The 8,086-nt window shown below is 45.1% G+C and overlaps 1 long non-coding RNA gene across 2 annotated transcripts in view; it reads right to left on the bottom strand.

Moving 5' to 3' along the window:
- Positions 1–7,870, bottom strand: part of LOC118089976 (uncharacterized) — a 146,165-nt gene extending 138,295 nt beyond the window's left edge. For both annotated transcript variants that reach the window (XR_004693207.2, XR_009557982.1), the window contains exon 1: positions 7,529–7,870. This is a non-coding gene — a long non-coding RNA (uncharacterized LOC118089976). The remainder of the gene's footprint in view (positions 1–7,528) is intronic.
- Between the last annotated feature and the right edge of the window lie 216 nt (positions 7,871–8,086).

Raw genomic sequence — 8,086 nt, forward strand, 5'->3', positions numbered from 1 at the left:
GTTAATTGTTTCCCTCAGTTTCTAATAATAAAAAGAACAGGTCTGCAATCACCGTGGCAGATTTCTTGGGGGCTGGGTCCTTATTTAATCTTCCAGTAGAGAGAGATTGAGAGAGAGTTGTTTTTAAAAGAGACACAACTCTAAGCAAAGGTGAGGGAGGCTCTGAGACTGAGGTCCTGCTATGACTCCTCAGCAGCATGTTACACAAACATCTCCCCTCTCCTTGCCAAGCCAGATTTCAACACAAGTCAGAGCTTCACATGCTTCTTTCCATCAGGGGAACGGGCCAGCACAGCCTTGGCTGCCGTCCTCTGCGTCCTCATTCACCTTCCTCACGCTGCCCTGGCGAGGAGAAGGAGGAAATTCTGCACAGAAAAATTGGGGGGGGGGGGATAAAATAAAAAAATAAAATAAATCCCTTTAATATCCAACCATCTACCCTTGTGGTCCGTTCCATCAAACAGCTGGGCGTTTGTGAGTCTTCTGTGGATGCATTTCGACAAGCCACTATTCTGGATCTGAAACTGATGGCTCTTCCACAAGCCAGCCCTGTGTTGCCGCTGTAAATAAAGCACAGCATGGAACAGAGCGACGCAGCAGGACAAGTGGGCGAGGCAAAAGAGAGGAGAGCTGGCCTGCCAACCTGCGGGCACATTTACAAAGAAGACCAGTGTTAGAAATTCCCCAGGCGCCAGGCGCATTTTGTGACTGACGCAAGTCCAACTGCAACCACATGGAGATCTCTGGAATGCTAGGTTGGTGACTGACATCTCCATCTGCCTGGCCCCTCCAGCTTTCTTAAGCAGGTAAACAGATGGGCCTATTTACTGCATTCATATCCACCTTTTCCTGCAAGGAGTACTGTACATGGTTCACCCCTCTCCTCAGTTAATCCCCACAACGACCCTGTGAGGTAGGTTAAGAAACTTGTGATTGACTCCAAGGTCACCCACTGAGCTTCAGGACTGAATGGGGATTTGAACCCTGATCTCACAGGTCCTAGTCCGACACTCTAAGCCAGGCATCCCCAAACTGCGGCCCTCCAACTCCCATGATCCCTAGCTAACAGGACCAGTGGTCAGGGAAGATGGGAATTGTAGTCCAAAACATCTGGAGGGCCAAAGTTTGGGGATGCCTGCTCTAACCCCTACACCAGGAGTCAGCAAACTTTTCCAGCAGGGGGCCGGTCCACTATCCCTCAGACGTTGGGGGGGCGACCTATGTTTTTTATGGGGTGTGTGTGTGAAATGAACAAATTCCTATGTCCCACAAATAACCCAGAGATGCATTTTAAATAAAAGGACACATTCTACTCATGTAGAAACATGCTGATTCCCGGACCATCCGCAGGCCGGATTTAGAAGGCGATTGGGCCGCATCCGGCCCCCGGGCCTTAGTTTGCCTACCTATGCCCTACACCACCCTCGCTTCTTTGAGTACTTCTGCTATGGGGCAGCTCTATAAATCAAGTAAGTGAACAAATATGGGGAAAAAGCAAAATTCCACTTAGAGAAGGACCTGAAATATTTTCCTGGAAGCTTGAATTTGCTTTATTCAGGATTGTTTGCTTTGATTTTTTTTAGCGTGTTCTAAACGGCATTGAGATGTTTTTTTTTAAAGTATAAAGCGGTACAGAAGTGATATGGAAAAAATAATAACAATAATAAATCTCAGGGGGATGATGCTAGATGCCATTTGGCGATTTGTTTATTTGCCTGAGTTTCTAACGCTGAATGCATTTCAAAATCAAAACAGTGCCAGAGCGACTTCAGCATAACATCCTAAAACCACAACAACACAATAGCAAACTGCAAAAGGCAACATTTCATCTCTATAAATGTAACATGATTACATCATACCCCCTGGCAAAAGGAAAAATAACAAGGCAGGCTAATCGTTGCAGCTTTAACACCTCTCCCAAGCTACTTTTTTCAAAGAGGGCCAAATCTGATGAAGTGTACATGCATGAAAGCTGACCAAAGTTGTTGATTTCTTTTTTAGGGTTGAAGTTTACCCAAAAGATGTTGAGCTTTTTTTTTAGCATTTAACCCCAGGGTTGTTGAAGTCGCTGAGCTTTTTTTTAGGATTTTCGCCCAGGACATATATACTGCCATGGGGACTGGATTGAATCGACCAGTGCGCCGGATTAGGCCCCCGAAACGGACTTTGGACATGCCAGGTCTGACACATCTAAAGCCCCATTCTCACACCTGCAACCCCAATGCATGGAGAGCATGGGCAGAATCCCACTTGCCGTGCATGCATTCATAGAATCATAGAGCTAGAAGGGACCCAAGGGTCATCTAGCCCAACCCCCTGCAATGCAGACATCTCAGCTAAACAACACACACAACGTGACAGGCTGTATGTAACTATATAACAATTCTTTCATTAAAATGTTTTAATTATTATTTAAATACAATTCAACATATCATATCAAAATATGTGGTTCTGTAGACCGACTTATCTAAGCTAAAGCATCCATGACAGATGGCCATCTTGCCATAGGATCGCCACCATAGGCATAACAAGCATTTGGAAAAACTCAACAGAATGGCTTCAGAAAGCGAACAGTTTGGATCTGGGCTGAAGGATAGATGCAACCATTTTTAATGCAGCGACTCTGGCCTTTAAATAAAGTTGGTGGTTTGAGCCCACCCAGAGATGGGTGTGGGCAGGATTCCTACATTGCCGGGGGTTGGACTAGATGACCCTTGGGTCCCCTTCCAACTCTACAATTCTATGGTTCTATTGTTCCGCTAGGTTTGCAAAGTCTACCTTTTGCCTAATCCAAACAAATTATTAACAGAGGCTGTGGCTAGATTTCTCTTTCTGGCTGCAAAACTACACAAGGAAATATCCCCAGGTTAAACGTATCCTGTCTGGCTGCCGTTCTCATACATCACAATTTTAATCTGTTTATGTCATTTATGTTTTTCAACTCACTCTTCACAGCCACATTTTAAGGTTTCATGTTGTACACCTTATTTCAGATGCCCCTGGTAATTTTGTATCGTTTATGTATTACAACCGAATTTAATGTATCTTTCATGTTGTGATTTTTACTTATACAGTTTCAATTTGTCTATGACTACATAGCAAACCACCTGTAAACTGTACTAGGTTTGTAAATAACCACTCACACAGGAAGAGCAGGGATGGTCTCCAGGCATGCTGGAGTTTAAACTGGGTCAAAGTGGGTCATTGCTTTTATTTCAATTCATTGCTGCGACTTCTCCGGAAGGCTGATAAATCTACCGAGTGTCATCAACATTTGACCGTTATGTAGTCAGAGACAGGGCCTTCTCAGTGATGGCACCTGGACTCTGGAATTCTCCCAGCTAGGAAGTGAACCACTTCTGGAGAGTGAAAACTGCCTTATTTTTTCTGTTAGCCTTTCAACACTGAATTATATTATTTCCTTTCATCTATCCTTTCTTTTAAAAAAGAAGCTGGCTGTCTTACATTTTCCTTGTAAGGAAAAAAAGGAGGGGCTGTTCGTATTTGCCCTGCAAACTGCTCTGGTGGAGTTTTTAACCAAAACTCACTACATACAATATTAAGAAATGAAGCAAAATAAAAATAAAAATGCAATCCATTAATCAGCAGAGATCACCAAATCCTGGCTGGCCTCAGTACACAGCCCAAACTAGTTCTCACTATGACCCTAGATTCAATGCTGAATCTAGGTGTGGTCTGCATGGGGTTTTGGGGGGGGGAAGGGAAGAGGGGTGCAAGCAAAGGTCCCTCTTCCATCTCTCCAAAGCCCTGCTGTCCACTTGCTTGCCTTCTCCCCTTGTGCTCAAACTGGCAGTGAGGTGTAGTGGTTAAAGGTGCCAGTCTAGTTCCTGCGACTCGAGACACCGGGGTTCAAATCCTCACTCAGTCAAAATGCTCACTGGAGCCACTCACTGTCTCTTAGCCTGCCTCACGGGGTTGTTGTGAGGAGAAAATGGAGAGGCTGAGAAGCAGGCCTCCTTGGGAGAAAAGATGGAATATAAATGTAATAATTAACAGCAAAAAATGCCCAGAGGGAGATGCAAGGCAGGTGGGGGGGGGGCGCAGCAGCCTCCATGGGAAACAACACCAAGAAGAAGGACCAGGATGAGTGTGGCAGTGGGCTCCCTTGCAGAGGTGTGGGCCTCAGCAATTGCCCAAATATTCCTGCCCCCCCCCCTTATTGAACTCTCCATCCCTAAAATAAGCCGGATGGCCTGGTCTGCTTTTGCTCCAAGCCATCCTGCAGGATTCACAGAACAGGCATCTTATGGTTGCTAGGAAACCAGAGGATGCAATTTGCAACCACCTTTAGACTGTGCTCTATTCCCCAGGATGGTCAACATTGCATAGCCAGGCCTGGAGCTGCCAGGTAAGAGAATGGACAGGGCAGGAGGGGCTGCTAAAAGATACGTTTGCATCACAACCCTGCAAAATCCTTACAGCAGAAGGAAATTAAGGGGAAGAACGGGCTGAAGACGAGGAAACAAACATGAATTTGGCATTTTGATTCACTGAGACGCACCTTTGCAGGAGGACATCAAATCACAGTTCCGTATCACAACCAGGAAGAGAAACCAACACAATTTGGAAATTAAAATTGCCAGTCAGAATGGGCAAGGAAGGAGACGCTTGATTAAGCTGGCCTTGTTTACGCACTCAATTTATATCAGGCCAGAAAAAGCGTTTTTGACACAAACGAGGTAAGAGTTTTTTTGCATGAGAGACAGCCACTTCAATAGGGTTAAATGACAGCTAGTGGCACAGCCCGGCACTCAGGTCCACACACACTCAAGACCTAGGTTTTACTGGTGGAAACTGAACATGAGAAAGACCAAGATTCAAATCCCTGCTAAATTATGAAGCTCCATGGGACGCAAATCACGATTCGACCTTACAAGGCTGCAAAATACATATGTACAAGCATCCTGGACTTTCAGGGGGGAAAGGTGGGAACATGCCACTGCTACCGTACACAAGAGAAGATGAGAGCAAGAAGGAAAACAAATCGCAAAAGGAAGCTTTGCATGAGACCGGAGGAAAATACTCAGGACGTCTGTTGCCATTTTGGTCACAGAGCACAGTTTGGTGTGAGGAGGAGGGGGGGGGCAAATCTTCCATTTTGTATTCCGACAATCAGAGAACATAATTAACAAAACCTCAACACTTTTACATCCGATTTCAATGAGATGTAGGAATTCAAAATGTGCTTATTTTAAAAGATTGCCCCCCCCCTCCTCAAAGCGTCACGGAGCACTAGAACTACTTTGAAATCCTCCCCTCCAAATATAGAGACAACTTCTACGGAAATATGGCAAACTTTTAAAAAAGGCAGATCCTACACCTTTACGAGCTCTCTGCAGAATGCAACCATATATATATATATATATGTATAAAATATACACGTGCATGACTGATTTAATGTATATTTTTATGCAAAACGATTTGCTGCTTCCTTCCAATTCACGCCTGTTGTGGTTAAAAGATTAAAGCAAAGATTTCACGTAAAAGACACATATTTTTACAGCGCTGAATTCCCTAAATTCAAAGGGGGCTTACTCCCAAGTAAAGTAATATTTGCAGTAAATAAAATTAGTGCTTAAAAAATAAGTGCATACAGGATGGCAGCCGTAAAATGGTTACAAAAAAAGAGGAAATGCTTCTGTCACAGGAATTGCTATATGACTAATTCTGTGGCTAATAAATATGGGCCAGCATAAACATGTCCAAACTTGTCAATCGAAGTCGTTTTCATCATCAATCCTTTTCCTACCTTATTATCAAGGGTATCCCTCTGATGCCGTTTTGAGTTTGATCTTCAAGTATGCTTTTGTTTTTTAATGTTTGATTAAAAAAAAATATACAACACAGAAATGTCAAAATAAAAATTGAAAATGTGACCTATTATTTGCATGGGCAAGGTTTTAGTTATTAATTTTTATTTATTTATTTTTTACTTCTGGTTTTTAAGGATGGAAGACTACCCAGGGTGCAATCTTATACATGCCTACCAATGTCTGTCTAACCAGATTGAATCCAGAAGTCATTGATTTTAACAGGAATGGAGTTAGTCGCGACTAATTTCTTGGACTGCTTTCAATGGGACCTGATGTGTAGCAAACTTAGCCTGGATCCAGACCATAGCGTTCAATGGAGTTTGGTCAGAAGAAATCAGGCATAGGATTGCAGCCTAAAGAAAATAAATAAATAAATAAAGTGTTTGCTTTATTCTCGAGCGATTTCTGGTCATTTAAAAAATGGTTATTTATGGTCTCTCGGAGTCTGCCTGATATAGCCGCTGCATTATTTGGTATGGTCATGTGTAATTTTTAATATATATATTTATATATACAGTAAGACTCTTCCTGGAAAGTGTACAGACGAAGGGGGTTTGCAGATATTTTGATTAAATAATAATGAATGAATACGCAAATGTCCTTGCAGTAAAGATACAGTTCATTGGACGAGGAGGGGGGTGAGCTAGATGACTTTAAGGCCTATGTCAGAATGAGAAAATACTAGTATTGTGTCTTTGGGGTTCTATTTTTTTGGGGGGGGTTTCTCGATTCAAGGTGGGGAGAGGGAGAGAGAAGAGGAGGGAAACGTGGCTGCACCATCGAAGCCCTAGAAACATCTCCAAGATTGCATCCGAAACTGTACTTTGGACCAAGGCAGAAGAAGCGTATGTCCCTATGGACGTACGTGCGTGCGTGCACATCGAAAAAAAGATGACGGCCCCGATCCTGCTGGAAGCAAAAACCCTCCCGAGTTTCCCCTGCGGTGAAGGGTGTGGGCTACAGACAGAGGGAGAAAGAGACGGGATATAGAGGAGGCCATCATCCAAGCGCACGATAAAGTTGCCCGATTCCAAAAGAAAAACAGAACAAACAAAAAAAACGAGTTTTCTGGGCATCTCGCTAGCGCATAAGGGGGAGAATAGGAATAAAGTGCACAAGGCCAGGCGCCGGAGATCTATATGGGGGGGGGGGAGGAAATGGAGGGGGGATGGGCAAAGAAAGCAAGACGTGCCATTTCCCCATCCCTCCTCGAGGGTCCCCGGTTTATTTATTTATTTCGCCAGCACGGCTCTTTTCTTTGCGCGCTTCCAGCCATCGTGGCTGCGGGTCTCTCTCTCTCTGCATCCCTGCCCCTTTCTTCTAAACGTGCCATTTAAAACACATACATACATACATACACATACATACAGCTAAAGAGCTTTGAAGAGAAGGGGGCGGTTGGGAGGGGGGGCAAATACGAGAGAGAGGGGAGAGAGATATAAATATAGCACTGAAGAAGCCCTCTCCCCCCTCCCTTCTTGCACGCACAAAAAAAGCACGCGGTGCGATTCCCAGACGCGGCCACCTGCAAACTTCTCGCCCCGCTCGGGTTTGTTTAGATAGCAAGGAAGCCCCATTAAATGACAAGGAAAGAACACGGGGGAGGGGAGCCTTTCACTCTCTCTTTCTCCCACCCACCCACCCCCCGCATGCATCTTCAGCACCCTCCCCTCCCCCACCGCAGCTTGACTTACCACGCATCTTTTCCCCGCAGGCCACGCAAGTCTCCTTTCCCCCAACAACAAATCCCGAAACGTTTTGCAAAGTTGCTGGCCGTTTCCGGCCGCGGATGATGCCCCTTTCCTTAGATGTGCATGTGTGTGGTTCAAAAATAAAATAAAAAAATATAATATAAATCCGATGCACATATAAAATGCAAAATCAAGAGCCGAGTTGGGGGGGGGGGAGAGCAGCGCAGGCCGCCGCTGCCGCTCCGAGCTCGGCGGCTTGTTGCCCATGTGCTCGACGGAGCACGCGCTCTCAATGGAACGTTGTGCTGGCAGGAGGACCTGTGACGTCACGGCCCCCAGCAGCTGATCCAGCCCCGTTGGCTGCTCTGCTGCTGGTGGTGGTGCCGCTGCTGCTGCTGCTGCGCTTCGGCAGACGCTTTGCTAGATCTTGGGTTGCTTTTAGCGCTAGCAGAGCTTTGCATTCGCCTATATGCGTTGCGTAATGGAAATGGAGGGGGGAGAGAGACGAGCACGCGCGCAAAGGTCTGCAGTTGCTTACTTTTATTTATTTATTTGTTGACT

This window comes from Zootoca vivipara, chromosome 8 (genome assembly GCF_963506605.1).
Source record: "Zootoca vivipara chromosome 8, rZooViv1.1, whole genome shotgun sequence".
In the NCBI taxonomy this organism is placed as follows: domain Eukaryota; kingdom Metazoa; phylum Chordata; class Lepidosauria; order Squamata; family Lacertidae; genus Zootoca; species Zootoca vivipara.